Source organism: Canis lupus, chromosome 2, assembly GCF_048164855.1.
Source record: "Canis lupus baileyi chromosome 2, mCanLup2.hap1, whole genome shotgun sequence".
NCBI classification, from domain to species: domain Eukaryota; kingdom Metazoa; phylum Chordata; class Mammalia; order Carnivora; family Canidae; genus Canis; species Canis lupus.
The window spans coordinates 18,828,902-18,855,167 of NC_132839.1; the positions used below are offsets into that span (position 1 = coordinate 18,828,902).

At 39.8% G+C, this 26,266-nt stretch overlaps 2 long non-coding RNA genes across 6 annotated transcripts in view; one reads left to right on the top strand and one right to left on the bottom strand.

Moving 5' to 3' along the window:
• The window catches only part of LOC140613319 (uncharacterized), a 128,103-nt gene that overhangs the window by 24,187 nt on the left and 77,650 nt on the right, over positions 1-26,266 (bottom strand). For all 3 annotated transcript variants that reach the window (XR_012014468.1, XR_012014467.1, XR_012014466.1), the window contains 2 exons: positions 25,401-25,707; positions 19,480-19,627 (listed from right to left, as the gene is read on the bottom strand). This is a non-coding gene — a long non-coding RNA (uncharacterized lncRNA). The remainder of the gene's footprint in view (positions 1-19,479; positions 19,628-25,400; positions 25,708-26,266) is intronic.
• On the top strand, positions 15,224-22,339 carry LOC140613302 (uncharacterized). Of its 3 annotated transcripts, none has more exons than XR_012014457.1 (5): positions 15,224-15,662; positions 16,036-16,154; positions 17,012-17,130; positions 18,154-22,064; positions 22,176-22,339. It is a non-coding gene; the product is annotated as an uncharacterized lncRNA (long non-coding RNA). The 3 variants fall into 3 exon arrangements; XR_012014462.1 differs by having other exon boundaries at positions 18,154-19,584; XR_012014465.1 differs by having other exon boundaries at positions 15,230-15,662; positions 15,891-16,154.

The following is a 26,266-nucleotide window of genomic DNA, read 5'->3' on the forward strand; positions in this document are numbered from 1 at the left end:
TAATACTCGCTATGGAAGGGGAAACACTGAGAGACATAGTTTACAAGGCAAAAGTTTAGTTCCAGTTTAAACTGTTTTGCAAGATAGAAGAAGAATACGAGGCTTGGAGACAGGGGTGACTTGGGAGAGAAGAGAACTGTGACCTCAAAAATATAACTAGAAGCAATATGCTCAGGAGACACAGAAATTCTCTCTCCATAGTGGGAATTAACTGCTAGTTTTTAGAAGAGTGACAGTAATGATTTTGAAGTTGTTTCCTGTACTGTAACCCTTTATTGTTAACACGAATTCCAATTCCAATAAAGTCTTTGTGCTCCTGACCTTGTATGAATGATGCTTTGTGAAATGGGAGTAATCCAGGCTGTGTCCAATGCTAGGAACAGGATGGGGAAAAAGACATCGGAGATAGGCGGAGCCTGAGATCTCAAGAGAGAACAGCAAACTGGAAAAGAAGGAAGAGAAATGTAAAAAAGCCCCTCAAGGATTACTGAAAATACTGAGATAGATGCTGAGTTTCTTCCTCCATATTTATAAAAGGGGCTGGAGTTGATCTTCTGTCAATATCAGAGGTCTAGTTGCTCCTGAGCAGGCGACACCAGGACACTGTGTCTGGATTACATAACAATGTGGAATGAAGAAAGACTGGGTTAAACTAGACGATATCTAAGGTCTCTTTTTTGAACATTTCCCCTCTTTATTCTAACGTAATTACAGGCTGAAGCATAAATCTGAGAAAAACTGCCTTCAATGTTAATATCTGAATATGTGTGCATTTCCTCTGGCAGGTCCAAGTATTATTTCTTTTGTTCCTTTAACACTCATCTGACAAACAGGCAAATGAAAATCATACTTAACCTTTATTCTGAAGTTCCCAGAAAGGTTTACAACTTCCTAACTAAAAGTCACCGAGTGACTCATTATGGCAAGAAATGGGAAAAAGAGTTGCAACGTCTTCATATCTAGCATTTAAATAGGACTCTTAGCTAACACATACATTCCAATTTGTTTTTTAAATGCTTTCATGTATGAATTCACTAAGTCTTATCAACTCTACAAAGTAGGTACTATTGTCATCCCCATTTCACAGAACAAATTTGCGACACAGAGAAGTTAAGCAACCTACTCAAAGCCACACAGCTACGAGGTGGTGAGTTAAGATTAGAACCTAGGCAGTCAACCTCTGGAGGCTACACTTAACCAATGCATACTCATGCCTCAATTTGTTTCAGTTCATACTGACTGGCTTTTGAAAGTGGTACAGTGCTAGGTGACATACAGGATGCCACCTCAGTTAATGCCACCTCTGTCCTTCATTTGTTCAATCCGGAGACACATCCTCGAATTCTTTTACATCTCACATCTAATTTATTAGGAAGCTTACCTGGCTCTGCCTTCAGAATATATCCAGATTGCAACTGCTTCTCATCCTCTTCACTACTACTGACTGCCCTAGTCTACCTAAGTTGCTGGGACCCCCTTGGTAAATTTCTGTGCTGACCTCCCAAATGTTTCCTGATTCTAGCCTTGCCCTCTAGTAAGCTACCCCCAACATGACAGCCAGTGATCTCACTTCACTCACTTCACTCTGAGTGATCTCAAAAGTGAGCTCAAATCACTTCTCTGCTCAAACTCAATTAATGGATCCCCATTTAATTCATGGTGAAAGCCAAAATTGTTACGGTGGCGTATGAGGCTCCCTCCAGACTCTCTGGATCTCCTCTCTCATCATGGTGACTTCATCCCCCACGCACCCACCCAACAGAGCTGTCTGGCCACACTTCCCTTGATCCTTGCTCGAGTCCTTTCCTTTTATATTCTACACGGGCTCTCTGCCTTAGGGCTTATGCCCTGGCCAGTCCTTCTGCCTGGAATTCTACATGGTCACTCACCTCATTTTCCAAAAGTCTTTACTCAAATGAGAGGTAAAACCCCATTTAAAATTATAAACAGCCTCTCCCGTCCTGCTGAATCCCATCTCTCTCTCTGTATATTTTCCCATGTAGGAGTTTTCCCACGGGACTTAACACTCTCTAATATAATATATAATTTACTATTTATTTGTTGTACATGCTGTTGGTCTGTCTTCTCCACTGGAATGTAAGCTTACCAGCACTAAATGTACTTTAAATACCATACAGATTTGTTGATGAAACAAATTTGATGATGAGTGAATGAAAAAGTGGCCCTGGTTAGTAACCCCAAGGAATACACGTAGCTCATTTTTAAAGTCAGGAAGTTGTCCATGGAAGTAAGTATGTGAAATGTATTACGATTGGGGACATCAGTTTTTTGGCACGTAGATGCAAGTGTTTAAAATTTTAGGAAGCTAAATTTTCCTTCCCATGAATCACCAACATCAAAACATAAATTGAAAAGCAATGAATATTACGACTTTAACTGTAGAATTCCTCATGCCAGAATAATGCCCACACATCCTTTTTCCAATGGCTTTAGAAACCCCCCAAAAGGAACAAAAACAGTAATATACAGGCAAATCTTGTTTTCAGAACTCTTCATCCTCCTGTCTCCTCAGCACATTCTTGATAATCTTCTCCCAGAGAATCATCCCACCAAAGCCTTATATCCTTGGGATAACGCACAGAAGTGCATTCAGGTGAGTGGTAGGAAGGACTCTTCCCGCAGGCATCCCAAGTCCTCTATGCTGGCCATGGACAGCATCCGCACCAAAAGTCTGGCCCAGGACCATCTGGATCAGGATTCCCGGGACCCTCACTATTCCTACTCAGTTAGAACCCCTGGGCGTTTGTATTTTAGCTGGTTTCTGGTATGTTTCTTAAATCCCTCTGGTGTTTAAGAACCACTGTCTTACTCTAGACTTTTCCTGATCTTTCTCCCAGGTTCAAATGTGCCCTTCCCAATTCTCACTTCCTTGTGCCTGATTCCCTGCCAAGGCTAATCTTCTGAGAGATGTTTAGGCAATAATTATGGATAATATTTTAATGTAATTCCCAAGAGCCCCTCTCCATAATTGCATTCAAAACCTTTCCACAAAATTGAAAACTCCCTAACTTGGTATCCAATGCCAGAGACTGTCCTCTTGCAGCCTCATAGAGGAAAGGATTTGTGATAACCTTTCTCCCACTCAAGGCAATTCTTGTTCTTTAATGAGGTTGAGAGGAAAGGTGCTTCTCTATGTAAGAAATATTTCTTCTTCCCAATGTCTTTTCATTTAAGTTATGTACTTTGAAGTAAGAAACATGTTCTTGTACATCCTGTTTATGTTTTATTTGGCCACCTACCAGGTGGATTGAGGCAAAACTAGGAGAGCCTTAGTTAGACTGGCATAAATTAATTTTGACCTTGATCCTTAATATTTGCTGGGTTATATAAAATACTGACATAGACAGGTACTTCTGATGTTTATTAGAATAAAGTGATTCTGAGAATTCCAACAGTCTTATTTATATACCATTCCACTAAATCGTAGGTGTTTTTAAAGCAAGGTTCCAACATAAATATAATTCATTCTCATTATTCAGGGTAGTTATGTTCTATAAAGTTGCCATAAACACTGAATTAGTGAACAGTGAAGCATCGCTCCTAGGGAAAATACAAAGCTAGGTTCCTACAAGCCTTTGGTCACAATACTTTTGTCAACTGATCAATACATTACTATTTCTGTATTTTTCTGTTTAAAGATAACTTATTTAATAATGTCATGACCACTCACATTATAACTAATGCCTCCTTGATAGATAATACAGAAGACACATCACAGTCTTCTTGCACTTAGGACCAGCACTTCGGTACTATGCTTGGGAGCCATTTGAAACAGTGAAATAAAACCAAAACAACAACAACAACAACAACAAAAAAAAAAACAGCACAAAAATAAGGAAAACGTGGCACTAAATAAACCATGAAAAGGGCATTTAATACTATGAGAGCTAAAATAAGAAGACATAAAAAGTCACCTGTTTGACTACAGTTAGAAACATGCTCTTAAGGTAACTCAAATTTTCACATACCCATGTCTGCAAATGACCACGGGAGTGCCATAAGTATTGATTTTAAGATTATAAATAAATTGTAGGAGTAGGCAAATTCAAAAATATGGAATCCACGAATAATAAGAATTGACTGTATTTCAAGAATAAAACTAATAATAATATAGCTGCCAAGGACATTTTTTACTTACCTAGTTCTTTAAACAACCAAAACTTACAGATGAAGAAATTGGGATTTAGTGAGATGATTAATTTTCTCAAGATCACTGCACTCTAACTATCAAAGCAGGATTCAAGAATTCAAGATTTTAATTTAAGACCGCGCAGCTGGCTGGCTCAGTTGGTGGAGCATGCAACTCTTGATCTCAGGGTTGTGAGTTTGAGCCCCACATTGGATGTAGAGATTACTTTAAACATAAATAAAAATTTAAAAATAATAATAAAATAAAGAAATAATTTTTTTAAAAAGATTTACTTTAAGACAACTTAAGTATTCCAAGACATGAAACTAAAAAAAAAGGAAAGAAAGTGAGGTGCCTGGATGGCTCAGTTGGTTAAATGTCTGCCTTTGGTTCAGGTCATGATCCTAGGGTCCTGGGATAGAGCCCCAGAGTAGGCTCCATGCTCAGTGGGGATTTGCTTGAGGATTCTCTCTCTCTTCCTCTCCCTCTGCCCCTCACCCCACTCACATATGCTCTCTCTAAAATACATAAATCTTTTAAAAATAAATAAATAGGGACGCCTGGGTGGCTCAGCAGTTGAGTGCCTGCCTTCGGCCCAAGGCATGATCCTGGAGACCCAGGATTGAGTCCCACAGTGGGCTCCCCACAGGGAGCCTGCTTCTCTGCCTATGTCTTTGCCTCTCTCTCTCTCTCTCTCATGAATAAGTAAAAAAAAAAAATTTTTAATCAAATAAAAATAAGTAAGTGGGATATGATTTAAGTTTGTATTTGCCAAACTATTCTAAATTAGAGTAGTAACACTTTTCTGAGGTTATTTGAAGGATCATTGTAATCATAGCAGAACATAAGCTTATAATTTAGCATTTTTACTGGATCAAAATATCAGATAACATAGAATATTGTTAGTGAAATAGCAAATTAAAAGTCTCACTAATTCTTCTCTGTTATTCCCACAGCACTTTGCACCAATCTCTGTTGTACCATGTACCACATGGTACCATAATTATATGCTTACATGTCTTACTGTCCCACCACAAGAGGAGTACCTCAATGTCTAGGGTGCCATGTTACTCACTTTTGCACTGCCTAGTAAGTATAGTGCTTAACTCATAGGAAGTACTCAGTGAAAGCTGAATGAATTTGTAAATGAATGGCTGAATGACTAAATGACTAAATGAGGTTTTTCTATCATTATATATGAGATCTCAAAGAGTGAGAGTGGGTTGATTGTTTCTAATTTGTACTCTGGTCATACATTTAACACATATTTCTCAAGCACTGTTATGTGCCAGCCACTGTATTAGGCAAGAAGTAAAAGTCATATGAAAATTAATATTTTAAAATCTTTAGTGGAGAAGAGGACTCTACCTAAATAAACACATAAATGACTTCAAATAGTAAATAGTGTAATGGGGGGAAAAAAACCTAACAAGGTCATGTGGGCCGAGTGACTGGATTGGGGCCAAGGGGCTCCCTGAGTGGGGGACATGTGAACTAAGACCTGAATGGTGGTGAAGAATCTGACATGGGAAAGCAGAGGACCCACTGCCTCAGCCCAGAAGTAACAGGTCTCACCTATGCTTACATTTCATGGCTAGTACTGGACACATGGCCTCAAGTGACTAGAAACAGGCTGCGTAGTAATAGAGTCTCCTTCATGCCCAAGAACAAAGGGAAGACAGTGGTGAACCAGCAATGTCTACCCAGTGGTTCAGAGGAAAGAGAATGAATAAACAATGACTTTGCTGTCTGAAAATACAATCAATATTTAGTACTTAGTATGGCTTAAAAAATAAGAGGCAAAAATGGTCGTCAGAGAGATCAGCAAGTCATTGCCCATTAAAGGAACCAGAAAGGCTGGTGCATGGCTGGGCCATAATGACAAAAAAGCAGCATGGTAGGACTTGAGGAGCAGCTAGAGGATAGAAAGTACAATGTGGGACAAGCCAGGCAGTATGGATTTTCCTCTAAAAGCATCGCCATGCCTTTCTGAGGTTTGAAAAAGGGGAGACAGGTAACCTGACTTAAATTTTTAAAGTATCTATTTGGCTGTTGTGTGCAGAATAGATTCCAAGGGGGGAAACATAAAGATGGGAAGAGAGTCAGGAGGTTCTGCACTAGTCCAGATGACAGAGGGTGGTCCCTAGGTCCCTTTGATACCCTGGACAGAGGGTATCAAAGAGGATGAAAAGTAGTTAATGTGAAACAGATAGAACTTTGTGGTAAACTGGATGTTAGCAGGTAGATACAGACAGTACTGGCCACTTGTTTTGCTTCCCATCCTTATTTTCATCCATAAACTTAAAGATGCCAGGATATATGCAATACTATGCTCTCCATTGCAAAAGTTTTATGATTTGGGGATGCCTGAGTGGCTCAGTTGGTTAAGCATCTGCCTTTGGCACAGATCATGACCCCAGGGTCCTGGGCTTGAGCCCTGTATCCAGCTCCCTGCTCAGGGGGGGAGTCTGCTTCTCCCTCTCCCACTCCCTCTGTCCCTTCCCCTGCTCATGCTCTCTCACAAATCAATAAATAAAATCTTTTTTAAAGTTTTATGAATTGTTTTAAATAAAATAAATGAGACATGATGAGGTAGTGACAAACAATTTTAAGTTGAAAAGTGAAATAGTTGCTAGTCTTGGCCAAGCCAACAGTTACCTTTAAAAAATACAGCATATTCAAAAAAAATAAATAAAAAAAATAAAAATAAAAAATACAGCATATTCTTGAGTTTGGATTCTAAAATACACCTTATGATTCAGAGTACACAAATGCAGAGTATGAGTTTGTATTGAAAGTTATCTAGAAATTAGTTTATGATCATCTCCTAATGGTAGTCCAACTATCAGAGTAGCAATTAAATTTTATAAATCTCTGCATTCATTGTCAATGCCAATTATATGCTACAAATGCAATTTCCTCACTCACTACCATCACTGGTGGCTTTGTAATTACATTTAAAGAGCAACGCTCCCAACCTTATTTTTAGAAATGTTAACTGCAGCCTTCTAGCCTTTTACATTTTGTATAAAAACACAGGTTATTTTTACATGACGTTTTTTAAATGTTCAAAGCTTTCAGTGAATGGAGATGTAGGCAAAAATGAAACATAAGCATTAGCTATTGAGATATATTGAGGTTTGCATCTGTGTTACATACTAGGCAAAATGAGGTGCAATAGAACTGGCTATTTGCCATAGGAACCACAAATATACCAGACTAGACTGAAGTAGAGCTATTGAAATATCTATTTTGTTGTGCAATGTGACTGGACATGTGTAATATGCAAATGAATCTGAGTCATGTCTTCCATGAGGTTGAGCACCAGCACAAAGCAATGGTGTGATCACAAGACAATGCTCACAATAAGTGGCTGTTTGCGGTATTTTACCTATTTTTTCATATTTTAAACAAGGACTCCTCCAGTTCTAGATCTATCTATACACATTTTTCTGATACATATTATGCACAATTTGCGGAAACCACTCCAGAAACATAGAGAAGGTCCCAGACTAAATCTAGAGATGTGCTAACCTGTCTTGCTCTTTGCTTTTGTGCAACGTGGCTGATTCTTCAAGTGACAGGAATCATTCCATTAAGGGGACAACATATTACTGCCCTAGTTGCCTGGCTGGTACTGGTGAGACTAGGTTGCTTTCACTAAGACCCTCTATGGGAGAAACTCTTTTTTTTTGGGGGGGGGGTATAGTAAGGATCTAAAGGGATTTACCAAGATAAAAGATACAGTGGAGAGAGAAATAGAATGCCAACAATGAAGAGGAAAAAAAATTAGGGAAAGGGGACATTCCAAGTTTGGAGGATTTTTTTTTTTTTTTTTTTTTTTGGTTCTTTTGAGAAATGATTTTGCAACTTTGGGGTGAGGGGGATCTTATATCTTCCTCTTTTTTAGATTTGGAATGTGTCTGTGACGTAAGGACTTACTATAAATGCGTACATCTATTTCTCCTCTTTTTTGTTAAGAAAATTGTCATTAAATGTGCTGCTGCTGCTCCCTTATTTTGCACCAAGTAAATGTTTAAATATTTTAAAATAAACATGTTTCAGCTGACTGCTGGAAGAGATTCATTACAGCCAGGAGGAACTCAGTGGAACTGTTCAAGGAGATCTGGTTAATATCCCTATGATTTATCCTTGTGGTGGAAATTGCACTAATATTTACACGAAGGGCATGGTTTGGGGGCAATGGCAAGGCCCGATTGAAGTGGGAATTTGCACAGTCAATGCCCACTAATGAAAATAGCTACAGTTCAGTGCTCTTTCCAAAAGCATAATTAGGCCCTTCAAATGACATGTTATTTTCACATTTTTACTCTTACACTGCAAACTTTTTCTTGCCATCCAGTGTCTGTATTGAGATTATTACTTTGCAAAAATAATTAAGCAAAATAATACTAAGCCACTAGGTAACTTCTAAAAAATGTATCTTGGTTTTTCTTTTGTAAGCTGTACCAATGGGAAAATCATATTTTCTTGGTATATGTGTGTGTGTGTGTGTGTGTGTGTGTATGAGTTATCTGTACAGTGTCTGAGTAACATTGTAGAACTGCATTTCTTGGTATTCTAAACACTTGAATGACTTCCACGTGGGTGGAAGAGAAATGACAGACCAAAAATTATACTGAAAATACAGTGGTGCGAAGATCCTTGTGGGTGTCCTCATCTAAAATGATGAGTGATCAGTGGGAAATCTCTGACACTGGTTTCTAGGTTTCTACTTTTTCTTTGTTCTTGCTCTCCCAAGTTCAAAAGTTCTCTAATTTGTTTGGGAAGCAGAACATCCTGGAAGTCAAGCTATTCTTCACATCACATGATAAAATACAGATATATTTATTCCAATCCAAAAAACGGATTTAGTACCAAAAAACTTATGTATTGTATCTACATCTAGATACAGACAACTTACATAAATATATAAATATTCATTTTATGTATTTTTCAAGAATATTCAGTGTTGGTGTTGTAAGTCACACTCTCTGGATCTTATATTTATAAATAAAACAAAGCTGCTTCCTGGCTTCCAGTTAGGGCTGTTTCCATCTTTTCCTGTTGGTATTTGTTTGCTACTTATTTGCTTACTTTGGTCCTAACAGATAAGATGCAAATGCTGATGTCTTAAGAAAAATTCATGAGAGAAGAAAATCCAAAATTTCAAAAAGATTCTATCTACTTATTTGAAGTTTTTCTGAGAGCTGAGAAAATTCCATTATTTGATTTTAGCAGTGAAGACAGTGATCCAACTCAGAGTTCAGCAATAATGGATCAGAGCATAGCTTGAGAACTGTTCTCCTAATTTTAAGTTGAACACCCACTACAATATCTAAATGCCGCTCAGAAGATAGAAAGAGGGTATTATTATAGGCCACGGTTAACTGGAAGGCAGCTTCCTTTACAAAAAATTCTTCATTGAGCTCTATGTGTCTGGCTCTGGCTGAAGCCCTTTGCACATATTAATATTTTTAGTCTTCAAAACTCTAAGAAGCAAATAATATAATTTGTTCATTTATTGATACTTTTATGCCAGGTACTACTCTATGTCCTGGAGATAGAACATGAACAAAACAAAGTCCCTGCTCTTCTACAGGGGTACAACTCTGTCTACGTTTAAATCTCTATCCACTTTTATGAGTTCTGTGACCTTGGGCAGATTACATAACTTCTCTGTGCTCCAGCCTCTTTATCTGTAAAGTGTAGATGATAACAGTTCCCACTTTAGGAGGTTGATATAAAGTGATATGATATGATACTAATGAGTTAATAGTTATAAAGCTCTTGGAACAGTGCCTGGCAGATAGTCAGCATTATGTTGTGTATGTTCTTGTCAGGATCATTGTCCTGGTAAAGTGCTTCCTCTTTGTCAGTCACTTTTTTAAACATGCAATTCATACATGTAGTGGTAATAAATGATATGAAGAAGAATGTGGTAAGAGAAATAGACTAAAAACAGATGTGGGGGGTTCATTTTATACAGGTGGATGGAAGAAGCCTCACTGTGACATTTCAACAGATACCCAACAGAGGTGAGACATGCTATCATGGGGACAGCGTAGGGAAGGAGTGGTCTGGGTGCAGGAAGGTGCAGGTACAAAGAACAGAGCCAGGAGTGTGTATCCTGGGTTCAAGAACAGCAGGGAAGCCAACACAACGGAGAAAAAGAGTGTGATGGGAGATGAGGAAAGAAAGAGCAAGAATCATATTGTCACCAGCAAGACCTCTGTGCTCAGGACTAACTATCAATTTTACTTCTTAGAAACTAATGAATTTCTAGAACAGTAAAAGAAACAAACACCACCTGGCCTAGGCAAATTAGAGCTTGACCACCAGGGCGATGCTTGAGAAGCTAAACAATAAAGTACCTGGCAGTTACCTCAACTTTATTATAATTTTAAGATCCCTGCCCTGGGAGAGGCGTAAGCTCCATTAACATAACATACAGTGCGTGTAGAGGCAGGTTGTCTGAAGTGCACAGGCGCAAACCTCTGCCCGCCTTTTCATTGCAATGACAAAACTCTCCCTCTGAATATTCACCACAAACCCCAAGTAAAAAGAACCCCTTTATCCCTGCTCAGGGAGTCACGGCTTTGGAAACTATTCCCCATGATCTCCTTATTTGCTTCAAATAAAGTTGCCTTTGTGTAACAACTCCATCTAGTGTAGTTCATATCTGCAGCTCACGAAGAAGCAAGCTCCCAGTAGGTTCATCGCAGTATCAGGAAGATCCTTGTATGAGAACCTTCTGTTTTAATCAGAGCTGAATAAAGCTATAAGCCTTAGAACAGACCCCCAATAAGTTGTATCCATCGGGCAGCCCAGGTGGCTCAGCCTTCAGCCCAGGGCGTGATCCTGGAGACCCAGGATCCAGTCCCACATTGGGCTCCCTGCTTGGAGCCTGCTTCTCCCTCTGCCTCTCTCTCTCATTCTCTCTCTGTGTGTATGTGTCTCTCATGAATAAATAAATAAAATTAAAAAAAAAAAAAGTTGTACTCATCTTCCTGACCCAGGTTTTAAATAACTAGGTGAAATAGAGCAAGATGTTTTTATCTGTTTTTCTCTTTCTCTTCCTCTCTCATGTATCTGAGCAGTGGAACAGTATCAGGCATAGAGCATTCTCTCACAAAACACCTGATGAGTGACTAAAGGGAGAAATTCTGTTCTAAAGTATAAAATGGAAGCCAACGCAACAGCTTTGTTAACGATTGAGGCAGTTGTTAGATGCTGCTTTGGGTTTGTCAACCAAGCAGACCTGCTAATATTGAACCCAGTGTTAGGCAGAAGGAAGCAGTGATCACTGCAGTCAATTGGCAGGGCCAAAGCAGCCTGAGAAAGACATGATGGCAGAGAGAAGAGCGAGCCTGCTTTCTGTTGGCTGTCACTCCCAGGGAGTGAAGTGCCATGCCTGGTTTTCTGTCCCACACTTATCAACCGGATAAGTCAATCCATCTTCCCAGGAGCAGAGTATCCAGAGACAGAGAGAAGCTAGGAATGTATTTAGGAATTACTCCCTCCATACGGAAACCCAGAGGAGAAACAGTACTGAGTGAGATAGGCACACATTCCAGGATCTGGAGCAGGGTAGGACGTTCTCTGATTTACATTCTATCTGCCCCTCCTCCAGCTCAGTGCTCGGGGGAAACAAGACTGGATGGTAGGGAGGGCCTCTGAGAGCTCACGTGGGGTGAGGTCTGGACATTTCCCTTTCTTGACTCTGGTAACTACCCAGCTCTGAGACAGCACACTGTTCCCTTTTGACTTCCCTCAAACCTGTCCTTACCTTTGTTAACTTGCTCCTTTACTAAACTCTTCAAATTACCTACTTTGGGTATGCCCTCTGTTTCCTGCCTTGGTCCTGATATAGAAATACTGTGGCTTTGGCTGCTTTGTGGGAAAAAGATTATACGGAGGTGCAGGGGTGAAGTGAGAGGAGGAGGAGGAAAGTTTAAAAGCAGACCAGTAGGGAGTGGGTTGTGACAGTTCAGGGAGATGGTGGTAGTGTGCATCCGGGTGCCAACAACAGAGGTAGTGAGAGGTGGCTGGAGTCAGGATTTAATGTGAAGGCAGAGCCAACAGGACTTGCTGATGCACTGGATATGGGACGTAACAGAAAACAAGTGTCAGAAAAGACTCTTCATTTTACAACTGTGGAACAGAATGGTGCTGTTTAGAGGCCTGACAGGGAGAGAACTGGCTGTGGTGTTTTCAGAGGTGGGAGGATATCCTCTAAGAATTTGCAAGATTGCATTAGCAAGTATTTTCCTATTGGTATTTTCATCTCAAAACTGTAATTCCTAAAGCCTGTCCTGTGGCCTTCTGTGGCTTCTCCAGTTATCTCTGTTGCAGATTTTTCAGCCATAGGGAATGAATTTTAAACCATTTTAATGAAAAAAGCAAACATGTAATTATGCCAATGCAGCCTTTTTAAGAAAAAAAGAAAGGAAGTATTTTAAACCAAATTGCCAATGGTTGTTGCAATTGCAAAACTCTTGATATCTACTGGTCCACACACTAAAACCCTAAGTTTCTGAGCACTGAATCTTCACACTGGACCCACCGGCCATAGATACTTCTGACAACTAATGTCTTCATATGCTGAGCAAATATTTATAATATATTCAGCAATATATTAATAATAATGTAGGTACACATGTTATGTGTGCATGTGATGAAAATGAAACTGGAAACATATGAACCAAATTGCTAGGACTATACACAACTTTTTATTTTCTCTTTGTACTTGTCCACATTTAGAGTTTTCTAAAAATAATCAGGTATTAGCTTAAGAAACCTTTTCTATTTTGATATTGAATCTTTATACAGGGCTTTACCTGACCATCTGTCTAAAATAGTTATATGTTTGTCCCATCCAGCTTCCACACAAATGCACACACAGACTGCTTTATTTTTCTTCAGAGCATATATCACAACCTAAAATGATATTATTTGCTTATTGTTCAATTCCATCAATAAAATTTAAGCTGAGAAGTCTTTGCCTACCTCTTTCACTTTCTCAGTACCCAGAGCAGTGTGTGGCACTTAAGACGATGATCAATAAATGTTTGTCAATTCACAGACACACACACACACACACACACACACACATATTTATTTAAAGGTATTTTGCAGCAGCGATTGTCATGGTGATTCTAAAAAAATCTACACCATTTGTAGGAGTATAAATTGATATAAAGTTTCTGAAGATATTTTACCACATATTAGAAAAAGAAGCCTAAGAGAAATCATGACCTCCATTCAGAAACTCTACTTGTAGGGCTTAACAGGAGATTCAGACAAACATGTATTTATAAAAGTGTCTTTGTAGCATTTATATAACAGAAAAATAAGGAGGCATAGTTAAATATATTATGAAAAACCCATAAAATAATAAATCATTATAGCAATTAAATTACTATAGACAGAGGTATATCTACTATTATTAAAGTTGAAGACCAGGTAACAAAGTAACATGTTCAGCATAATTCCTTAGACATGGGAAAACTTGGGGAACTCTAGAATATTAATTGTGGTTATTTCTGGATCCGGAGACTGTAGATGTTGCAGTTTCTTCTGCGTGCTTATCTACACATATTTAAATGTCTATAAAAAACTCATGAAATTAAGTGTTGTTTTCATTTTTCAATAGTGTTAAAAATCACAAGCAATCCAAAATGGATTTCCTAAGGACTCATAACTATAGCATAGCTCCAAGTGGAAAAAGTAAAATTCGCAAATGAACTAGAATCGTAATAATTTCTGAATATTTTCTCTACTTGTTGCCCATTTTACCCAAGTGGAACAACATGTCTCTGGGCTCTTGTAGAGTTACCACCGTCTGCCAACAGAAATTATTATTGGGAATAATAATTAGGTTGACAATGAAAACCCTGGAGGGTATACAGGAGCCACAATTCACCGTTATTCTTGAGTACAATCTACAGAGGATGGAACCAAGTGGCGAGGTCCTCTTTCAAATTCAAATAGAATAAATAATAAGCACCACTACCTGTCCTGGACCCACTGACCTAAGCTCTGAGGAAACAGTATATGTGACCACACTGCTCACCAGAGACTATATTTACTGATGAAGCTGAGAAATTTTGCATTGGAAAGCCATTTGGGGTGCGTTCACACATAAGATGGCATTAGAGGTGAAGAGTGGCGTTGTGGACGGTACAGGTTACTTCCTTCTGCACCGCCAGTTGCAAAAATGGGATCTGAAGGTTGATATCAGTCCTGAAGACATGTAAACACTTCGAGTGCTTAAAAACACAAGTTTAAAATTTTACTTCGTGCTTTTTAGGCAGGACTTTTCACGTATTGCATTCAAGGCTCCTGCTGTTTTTGACCCTTGTATCTGACCTATTCTCGGATCCCTACTTGAAAGGTGATTGGCACTTATCAAACAAAAATTCCTGAGAATACTGCTAGTTCAGGACCAATATGCCATTAAATTTTAATAATGGTAACTTCCCTCAATTCTCAGGAAGTGGCCACTAGATAGGATTTCCTCCTAGGCCTCTTTCTTAAAGCTTTGTCCTGGGGCCCTTTATCTGCCAGGGGTGAAAACAAAGAAACAAAGAGCAGCAAGCCAGTGTTAAGGGGAACCAAGAAACAAAGCCTAGTTAGGGGCTGTGGTGCTGGGAGAGCAGGTGTAGGTCAGTTTCTGCAGGACTTAAGCTGCCAGGATATCAAACTCTGGCTTTATCCTGAAGATAATCAAGAGTCCTGGATGGAGAGACAGAATACAAATTTAAATGCAGCCTCTAAATTTCAGAACCCGAATCCATTGATAAGAGTCCATTTTAAAGAGGAATCTCCAGGCTTGGGGCATGAGATCATGCCTGTCAAACAATTTCTGTCCATCTCCAAATTAGTAATGGGTGACTTGGCACCCTGGCTGATGAGCTGGCAAGAAAGGAGCTATTGTGTGTCATACCGGGGACCTCCACAGACACCCGGGGCAATGTGATTTGTCACTTAAAGGAGGAGACAGCCTGAGAGTGCCCCACTCAGTGCCTGCTGAGTCATCCTACTCTGGTAGTTATTTAAACAGAAGCCTCCAGCAGAGGCACGATCAACACTCCACTCAGACAATGGCCAGACCTCCAGAAGTCATGTCTAGCTTAGATTGCAACAAGTGCAATTTTCACAGTTTCTGTCCTCTTTTCCCGATATTGTCACACTGGGGATCTGACTTCTGGCTCTTTTTCTCCAAACTGGCCTACCCAGCCAGTCCTCCCATGAGACTTGGGCCCCAGAGGTCACCGACTCCTTGTTGAGTTTTCCCATGGTCTCTCCGACTTGACTTCCTTGGCTTTCTTCTAGATCAACAAACACTGGTTGAGCATCTGTTGTGGGTTAGGGACTGAGCTATACAGGTAAGGGGTGACGAAAAAACAATTAAGACACATTCCTTGCCTTTTAGGAGCTCACAGTCCAGGGGAAGAGGCAGTCCGGAAACCGGGCAACCACAATATATGAAGGGACGCCTCTAAGACAGGTGAGTACAAACAAAACGGTGTTTTGGACCTTAATTTTAGGGGGGACCACTACTCTTCCCTCAAAGCCACGGCCCTCTCCGTGTGGCTAGGTGGGAGGAATTCAAGGGCTGCGGAAGGGTGGAGGATTCAGAAGGGCATTTCCACCTGCCTGCCGGACGTTGCCCCGTTTGACCTGGGCTGAGCGGCTGCTGTCTGGCCCTGAGCGCTGCCCGTGGTTCTCTTCCCAGACCATCCTCTAGGTGCTCTCGTCAGTGTGTCAGATGAGGACTCCCTCACATTTGGCTGTCATCTGTCAGCCACAACTGTCCCGTCCGGAGGAGCTGGCTTCGGCCGCTCCATTAAGGATACCATTTGACATCACATGTGCTGCAGGTGCTGCTGATGAAAGTGCTAAAGGAGCTGGATGTGACTGACGTCGGTGGGAAGGACGAGGCTGTGTGCGCGCATGCAGCTGTGCTGTCCAAATGCTGTCCTTACCTCCCAATGGAAAGGTATTGTAAATAAAGTGAAAGGGCACCAGCTTATTTTAAACGCCAAGTATGAGCTAGGAACTGTTCTTGGCACTATGTAAAAGCTTTATTTAGTTCTCACAGTAATATTGTCCTTATGCTAGAGTCCCACTGTATAGACTAAGGAAATTATGGTTCAGAGAGGTTAAGGTCACACAGCTGTGCAATTTTTGGTTCAGCTTGAATGTGAACACAGGTCTATGTGATTCTGAATTTTGTGTTCGACTGGAATGGTTCACCGAGCAGCTGTAGAATAGTAACATGGCAATAGCATTTTTTTTTAAAGACTTTATCTGTTTGTTTATTTTAGAGAGACAGAGAGGGTACATGAGCAGGTGGGAGGAGGAGAGGGAAAGGGAGAGTGAGAATCCCAAGCCGACTCTTCGCTGAGGTCGGAGCCCAATGTGGGGCTCGATCTCATGACCCTGAGATCATGACCTGGTCCAAAACTGAGGTGGTCACTTAACCGACTGCGCCACCCAGGCACCCCCATGGCAGTAAGATTTCTGATTCCTGTCTGATTTTCAACCTTGTGTGATATAAATACAGGACGTATAGCATGAGTTTCTGAATCTTTGTTTTGAAACATGAAACCTGAAAAATTGGAGTAGAAGGAAGCAACAAATATATAATAAAACCAAGTTTATCAGATGAAAATATGGATAAAAATGTTTACATTCCCAGAACTGTAAATATTGAAAAATAAAAGACACACTGAGAAAATATGTCTGTTTTTATGACTTGTTGATATCCAGGGGGTTTTTCCTTAAGCCTCAAAACAATTTACAGCATTGCCAGCAGCATTCAGTACATTCAGAACAGGATCATTTCACCCACAGCTGATGGAGGGCCATGCTTGGGACAGCACCAGAAGAGCCTTCCAGCAGACAGGCCAGGGAGGAAGCCAGGGTCAGTGAGTGAAGAGGAGAGCAGAGCCATTTAAAGCAACATGGTTTATGTAAGTGTGATCTAATTGCTTCCACTGGAAATGGGTCAGATTTGAGTCGAGAGAACCTGGGGCCTTTATGACCCCAGTGAAATCAGATTATAGCTTTTCTTCCAATCTCCTTGGAGAATATGGCCCTTGATGAAAGAATGATGCTCGGATTCATTTCAATCTGCCGTGTTTCCCAGTCTCTTCTTGCCTCCTCGGAGTTGATTCGCATTTTTTTTTTCTTTTCTGATGAAACACATTAAACTAAACAGGATATGTCATATGACAGACTGTGATAAATTTACTATTGGGAATAGGGGAAAAGTATGGGATAAAGAAATAGGTCTTTTTTGTCTCTCACGGCCATGATTCAGTTCTGACTCAAAAGGAAGTGTGCCACCTACTGAATCACGGAAACCACTTCCTGTAGCTGTTTGGTTTATTCTGGAGGGGCATTAGGCCAAGTACTGCCCTGCCCTGACCCTGACTGGCTCTTCAGAGCCAAAGCGTTCACAACTTGAGGTGGTTTGGCCTCAGACTCTGAGAACATTACATATTAAATTACAAGTGTTTCGTTTCCTAGCAAGGAGTCTTTAGCAACATAAAAACGAACATGTGTTATTTGCAAACTGAGTGTCTCCTTACTCAACCTGAATATCCTTACTTTTTCATAAGGTATGTATTCCAGATGACTACTCTCAAGATCTGAATTCATGGTGCTTCTGTTTTTCCTGAGGGCAGTTTGGGCAGTCTGTAGGGTGGCATTAACCAGATGCGGTTTCAAGCGTACCCTTTCATTAGTGAAGCAATACTAAACTTGTATTCATTCATGCAATGTATTTTTTGGAGCACGTGCTTACTGCTGTGTCCTGTACAAGGGAAGGGTAGAGGATAAAGTGGCAAACAAGACATATGGCTCCTGACCTCATGGTACTTATGACCTGCACTGTATGGAAATTATGTTCTCTCTAGACTCCAAGATTGTGCTTTGAACACAATTAAAAGGAACATCAACTAAAGGAAAACTTGTTTCCTCTTTGCCCACAGGACATTTTTGACACCAGATGTGTGGGTTTCTCTACACCAAGGAATTCTTCAATTCTCAGCAACCACTGACTATCCTACAATTTAACTCAACTCTGACAGTAATTGGCCAGGATTAGCACACGCCCTGGGTATAAGGGCTCAGTCCAACAAGATTGCACTTTAGATGCCAATCGTAAGACCCAGGTTGTCACCTGCACTTCTGATCAACTGAATATAAACTGAGTTTTTCCACCATCTCCTCTTGGGGTTTGAAAATTAGCCAGAATGGCTCACAGAATTCAGAAAAATACCTCACTGACATTTACCAGTTTATTATAAAGGATACAACTCAGGAAAAGCCAGATGGAAGAGATACATATGGGAAGGTGTGGGTGGAGGGGGTGTGCAGCTCCATGCCCTCCCTGGATGTGCCACCCTCCTGGCACCTAGATGTCTTCACTGACATGGAAGCTCCTTGGACTCCATAACTTAGGGGTTTTATGGAGAGTCCACTGTGTAGACATGATTGACTAAATCATTGGCCACTGGTGAATAAGTTATCATTCCAGCCTCTTTCCTACCTGGAGGTCAAAGGGCGAAAATGAATGTTCCAACCCTTAAATCACATGATTGGATCCTCTGGCAATCAGCCTCCACCTTCCAAGAGTCATCTCATTAGCATAAAACAGGTATGGTTGAAAAGGGCTTATTATGAATAACAAAAGATGCTTCTGTCACCTTATTCCTCAAGGAATTCCAAGGGTTTCAGTTTTAGAGGCTCTGTGCCAGGAACCAGGGAGGAAGACCAAAATATATATTTATTATACCACGTTCATGCAGCCCCAGCATCTAGCCCTAGGCCTTGCATAAAGAAGCTCCTCAACACTTGAGTAGATACACAAAAGAAAAAACAAAAGATAGAATGACAAAAAGATGGAAAAAAGGAAGGTGATAGTAAAGGGAGGGAGGAAAAGAAGTCATCTCACAGTCATTTCTTACTGTATTTGCAGATGAAGATGAAAATATCCAGCCATTTGTTTTCTTCCATAGTGTCAATTCCAAATAGACTACAGATTTGTGCCCCTATGTGCATCTAGAGAGTCTGTAGTGCTTCAGGAGACAAATGGGCTCCTCATCAGGGAGGTTATAGTACCAAGGAGGTCCGTTCTGAGGCCAGATAAACATTAGAAGTCCTGAGAACCTTCTCTGAGAGTAACAGGCTCTTTGTTATCTCCTCAGAATAGGCCAGAATCCTGAACCATAGATAATCTATTATTCTCCTGGGGATCCATGCCCAAAAGATGTGTCAAAGAATGGCTGCAAAACTGTGTAACACTAAGCACCCACCTGATAGAAGAGTCCTGAGAATTCAGTGAGACAAAGGGCGCCTGCGTGGCTTAGTCAGTGAAGCATCTGACTCTTAATTGCAGCACAGGTCTTGATCTCAGGACGGTAAGTTCTAGCCCCATGTTGGACTCCATGCTGGGCGTAGAGCCTACTTAAAAGAAAAAAAAAATTAAATGAGACAATGTCTAGTTGTCTAGAATAGTCCTTGGCACACAGGAGGCTCCTTGTAAATAGAAGCTATCACTACTACAAATTCTCTTAATCTCATTACCATTACTCCTCCTTCTACTACTGTTGCTTAGGTTATATCCGTTAAAGCCAGCAGTTTTTCCATTAGTCTGACCAATGGCTTGATGTTTAATGATGGAATTCTATGATTCGGTGTAAGCCTCTCTAAACCCATGCTTTCCTTTCAACAATGGTAAAAAAAAAAATTTTTTTTAAGTTTTTATTTATATTAGAGAGATAGAGTAAGGGAGAGAAAGCATGAGCAAGGTGAAGGGCAGAGGGAGAAGCAGACTCCCTGCTAAGTAGGGAGCTGGACAAGGGACCTGATCCCAAGATCCAGGGATCATGACCTGAGCCAAAGGCAGACGCTTAACTGACTGAGCCACTCAGGTGTCCCCTGACAACGGTAAAGATTTTAAATTGACCTCCAGTTGAAACTCCTTGTCAAGAAGAGATTGTCTAAGTTATTTACTGATGTCCAATTTATGAGAGCAATAGCTTTTCCCAAATGTAAGATTATATAACATTGAATGTTTTAAGAAGTTATATGTAACCCAAATATAACTAGCATTATAAGATAAATAGAGGCATATTATGAATTTTAAGTATTTGAGCAAAAATTGAATCAAATTGGGCAGCCCCAGACCAGAATTGGTCAAGAGGGCTCTACCCACAAGAGCTAAGGGAAAGATTTTTCTAGAAAAGAGGAGGAAGAAAAGCAAGAAAATTATTTGATTGTCTAGAGCTTAAGGGCTTGCCTTATTTGGGAAAGCCTAACTGACTGTGATTGGTTGTCTTTGTTTCAATTTCTTAACCTTGAGGCATTACAGGCTTAGGTTTTGGTTTGCTTATGTAGGCACCCAAGGCATTAGAACCACCCCCGGCTAAAGCCTTCTTCTGTTAATTAAATGTTAGGCTGTTTGGCCCCTACCCTAAGGCTACTCTCTACACATTTGACGTATGGGAGGAAGAAGAAAAAAAAGAAAAAGAAGGGAAATAGGAAGAGATACAAAGGAAAAAAAAAATCCCCACCAGAAATACTGAAGAGAGATGGAGGTTTTTGAAGTTTCCCTAAGTACTGCTGAGGTATTTGTTTTGGTATCTCACACCACAAAGATAAGTAATATCTTGTTCAAATCTTGACCAGTTTCCCTCAGAGTTCCCCTTTCCAGAGGAATCCAACATCTCCCTTCAGAGATTCTTCTTTACGTGGATGTCACTCTTTTACATTGTTTCCTCCAAATAATCCCAGAGTCTGCCACCAGTTTAACCTCCTCTGAGCTTCCCTAGTTCCCTCACCTATCACATCATTTGGCTCAACAAAGGATGGGAAGTGAGACCCTAAGCAAAGTTTTTAAAATCAAGGCATTATAAAAAGCTGTGTAGCCAAGAATCATGATAACAATTACAGGCAAACAGACAAATTAGGTCACAAGTCTCAGAAGCCCAACATTATTTTAAATCCTCATCTCCACCTGCAGTTTTGTTACCATTTTGGGTTGTTCCTTGATCCATCCCAAGTAGCTATAATAGTACCTGGCAAAAATATTTGCTGAATAAATAAATTAGCTTAAGAGTTTACATTGCAAATAAAACCAAATACCATTAGATTATCCTTCCTACTTTTTCCTCTTAAATATTCTGTGTGAGGGGCACCTGGGTGGCTCAGTGCTTGAGCATCTGCCTTTGGCTCAGGTCGTAGTCCTGGGGCCCTGAGATCAAGTCCCACATCAGGCTTCCCATGGGACCCTGCTTCTCCCTCTTCCTACGTTTCTGCCTCTTTCTCTGTGTCTCTCATGAATAAATAAATAAAATATTCTAAAGAAATATTCTGTGTGAAACAAATAGTCACACATATATCCATATGAAAGAATATAATTTCCTGCCATTAGTTTTTTATTATGTCAGTTAAGGTCAAATGTCACAAAAAATCACATTGAACTCTTGACCAATCTATCTATTTTTTCCATTGGAATATTGGCCCAACTAAGAAATAACATCAAGGAAAAATTATTTGTTGGCAGAAAAAATCCTCTCTAAATTCTTGTGTGTTTTGTTTTGATTTTTCCTTAGTGACTAGAGGTCAGTTTCAATCCACTGAAGCACAGATTCCAAATTTTCAATCTGGTTTTCTTGAGTACTGACAGAGTGCCAAGAATGAGGCAATGACACAAAATCACTACCAAGACACACACACACACACACACACACACGAGTCCAGGGCATGTTCTGGTGACTTGCAAGCTTCTTTCTCTCTAAAATATATCCTCAAATTCATACTTTTTAACTTGAAATGGATCTACTCCCTGTCTCCCAAGCAAATTCTTATGGATTTTTTGTCTAATACATTGGTCAAGGTATTCCAAACCTTGGTATCTAAAAGATATCATAATAGAATCATCTACTGACCAAAGATTACGTATCTTCTACTTATCCTTTCTTGTTTCCTTTTAAAACTTGAATTTTAGGGACACCTGGGTGGCTCAGCGGTTGAGCATCTGCCTTCGGCTCGGGATGTGGTCCTGGAGTTCCAGAATCGAGTCTCACATTGGGCTCCCTGCATGGGAGCCTGCTTCTCCCTCTGCCTCTCTCTGTCTCTCATGAACAAATAAATAAAGTCTTTTAATATGTTTAGGTGTGGGTCAATGACTATATACATTATTATTGAAAAAACAATTTCGTTTTAGCCTAGTAATAAAAAAAAAAAAACCTAAATGTTATTTGGCAGCCTCCAAAGAATCACATGTTTAATGTAGTGGAGGGACAGTGCCCTAAAAGAAAGGGTGGCATTCTGGACAGCCAAAAGAACAAACGTCCACTACAAGTAATATGAGCACCAAGTTTGGATGCAATCCATCTCTCCTACGAGACTGGTGGCAATTCACTTAATCTGAGCCCCAGTTTTTTCAGCTATGACCAGAGATATCAACACCCAACTACTTATTTTGTGAATCCCTTCACTAAAATTAACTGTTATCTGTTGTTCTGTGATTCTATAAATCTCAGAATAATCTTTTCCTGTTATAGCCAAGTTGTCTATCATGGTCACAGATATTCACCTGGTTATTTTGGCTTCTCTAATCCTGCCGGTGAAAACACCTCCAAGGGAGCTTTTGGTCAGGAGCTGACAATGGCATTTAAGGTCACCTGTGCTTTTGATAAAGGAGAATTTGAAAGGAGACCAATAATATATATATTTTTTTTCACTTGGACCCACTAACTTCCCTGATAAGGATATATAATTCATATTTGTTAAGTCCTAATTAATGCCAAGCCCCTTTTATGCATTATGTCATTTAATTCTTACAGTAATACTTTCAGATAAGTTATCAGCTAGGGTGTTTGACTCTAAGTTAAAGGGAATAAAAAAAGCACAAATCTCCAACCAACTAAAACAAGGGGACTTGTTTGCTCCCATAACTGGCAGTCTAAAGAGAAAGCTGCTTCAGGATTGGTTGAGGAATCTAGTGGCTTCATACTATTACCAGGTTCCTAGGTGCAATCTCTGTCCTTACGTCCAGCATTGCTTTCCTCCTAAACACCCATTTCCCTCCGTAGCATGGCCATCAGTAGGAAACTTGCTTCCTTACTGATATCTAGCAAAGGTGAGAGAGTGCCCCACAAACAATGAAAAAAGTGAAAGAATTGCCTTCTCTTCCTTATGATCCACCTTCAGTCTGATGTTTATCTTTTAAATAACAGCTATAAGAAGTAGAGTTGGGAGGAGGAGAAATACTATGGTATGATTAACTCATCTCATAATCCAGAGGATTATGATTATCTTGATTGATTTGGATAATTATAATTTACGCCTGATGCTGGGGCAATTCTCCATACTACAATGCCTACCACACAGTGCAAAAAGAATAGATCAAATTGGGAGAGCCAACTATAATGTGCACTATAGGTAAATATTGCTAATTCCCAATTTACAGATGAGAAAACTGACACACAGGGGAGAAAGGTTAAGTTAATTTGCCGAAGTTGATAACTGAATGTCAACAGTCTCTCTCCATTCTAAGTCAGTTATTCTCCTGCATTTCTTTCTCTCTCTTTTTTAAAAATATTTTATTTTATTTTATTTTTTTAAAAGATTTTATCCATTTATTCATGAGAGACACAGAGAGAAAGAGAGGCAGAGACACAGGTAGAGGGAGAAGCAAGCTCCATGCAGGGAGCCCGAGACGGGACTCAATCTCGGGTCACCAGGATCATGCCCCGGGCTGAAGGCAGCGCTAAACCACTGAACCACCCGGGCTGCCCAAAAGATTTTATTTTTAAGTAATCTCTACACCCAACATGGGGCTCGAATTCACAACCCTGAAATCAAGAGCACATGCTCCACTGACTGAGCCGGCCAGGCACCCCGCTTGCATGCACTTCTTGAAAGCTTAAGATGTATACAAGGAATTCCAAGAATAGGAGAAAGGGCATAAAGGAAAGACCACAGGACTAGGCATCAAGAGATTAGTTTCCAGTCTTGACTCTCCCATTTACTAGCTGTGTGACTTCTGTGAGAATGAGAATAATAAAACCTACTTACTGGAGTAGTAGCAATACTCAAAGAGGAACCCTGAAGAAGAGTGGCATCATTTAGGAGCTTACTTGAAATGGAAATTCTTCATCTCACCCCTGACTCACTTAATCAGAAGGGGGGGCAGGGAGGCAGCAATAAATACTTTAATAAGCATTCCAACTATTTCTGATGCTTGCTAAAATTTGAGAACCACTGGTCTAACACATTGCCTGGTGCAAACTTTATATGTTCTTATGTCCTAAAGACAATGAACATGTTGACTTCTATCTCTAAGAGCTTATAAGCTAGGGAAACAAAGAAAAAGTTCCATATTAAATTCTTTAATACAGGACCATACTGAGTGATAAATGATCGAATACAAGCTTAATGTGCTTTAAAAGCTTATTAGGGATTGAATTTATTTCTAACAAGGGGAATCTCAGAAGGCTTTATAGATAAGAAATAAAAAGGGATAAAATACCTATAAACTATAAAGTAATGCAGATAATTAAACTTCCAGGGGTTACTGCAAAGTTGTATCTAGAAAGTTAACTTAAAATATATCAATACAGGGGTATCTGAGTGGCTCAGTTGGTTAAGTGTCCAACTCTTGATCCTGGCTCAGGTCTATATCTCAGGATTGTGAGTTCGAGCTCCGAGTTTAAAAAAAAATTATATAATTTCAACACTAACAGATTAGATATCTCATATTGAATGGGAATAACAACCCATCAGAAGTCAGAAGAGGCAGGTTTTAGTACTGAAATTACATTTACTAGCTGCCCCTCAATGTCCAAGTTCATAAAAAAAAAAAAAAAAAAGAGAGAGAGAGGTTGGTCTGGAACCCTGGTTCTTAATCAGGGGAAAGTAAGGTGGGCCCAAGAAATGTGTAGATTTAAAGCTTCCATAAGGGAGTGTGGGTACAGCCTGGTTAAATAGCACTGGACTAAATTGTTTGTCTCTAATCTCTGGCTGTAGATTATTAAAAGTAAAGTTAAAACATCAAGGAAACGTAATTATTATTTACAATTTGCAAGCCCATCTCTGCTTCTTCTTTCTTTTTTTTCTTTCTTTTTTTTTTTTTTTTTTTGCTTAACATCTCTGAAAGTGCTCCAGTACCTGAACACCCAATTAATCAAAGGGAAACATCTGTAATATGTAGCAACTAAAATATCACCTTCCCTGTGTGGATCACAAAGTCCTTGGCAATCACTTCCATACCAGACTAGTGAGTATTGTTGTTCTCATTTTCCAGATGGATAAACAGAGGATAAAGGCCTTGTTTAGTGTCACACATTTCTGTCACCAACTGAGACACAATGGATGTCAGTCTTCTCATTCCTTCAACAATAACGAGCTTTCAAGCTCTTACAGTCAACAAGAACTTTTGGAAAGATTACACTGGCTGAAAGGCATATACATGGACGACATCCACAAATAGAAGGAAATTAACTTGAAGTTGAGTGTCCGACTTCACTGACTCTCTGGTAGAGACAAAAGAAAAGTTTTAGCAAAAAAGAGTCTGAAAGAAAATAAATTATATATAGCTGATTATTGAGTATTGTTTTTACACAGTAAAACAAGTGAAAATTACTCTTCTTTAAGTAGTGATTCCTATCTCTTATCTGAGTCATACATTCATTCAATAAATACTTATTGATTGCCTTTTATGTGCCAAGTCCTCATTTCTGTACTGTGAGCAGAGCAGATAATAATAGTAATAACAATAACAGCTACTGTAGCAGGGACCAATATATTAATAAATAATAACTGTTGAATAAAATGCCAAAGCTCAATATGCACAAGCCTTCTCTTTGGGGCTACCTCCATTTGACTATATACAGCTAATCTGCTCTGAAATTCTCCAGCTCTGGGAAGAAGTGCTTTCCAGCTGTTGTTGAACCTGCCTCTTGTGGATGCATCCACCAATGAGCATGGACTTATACTCATTGTCCTTGGAAAGGCAACCAGAACTGAGAGCATTATGACTTCTTCACCATGATTTTTAAATTACTAGAACCAGTTCTTCTAATTTCTTTCTTG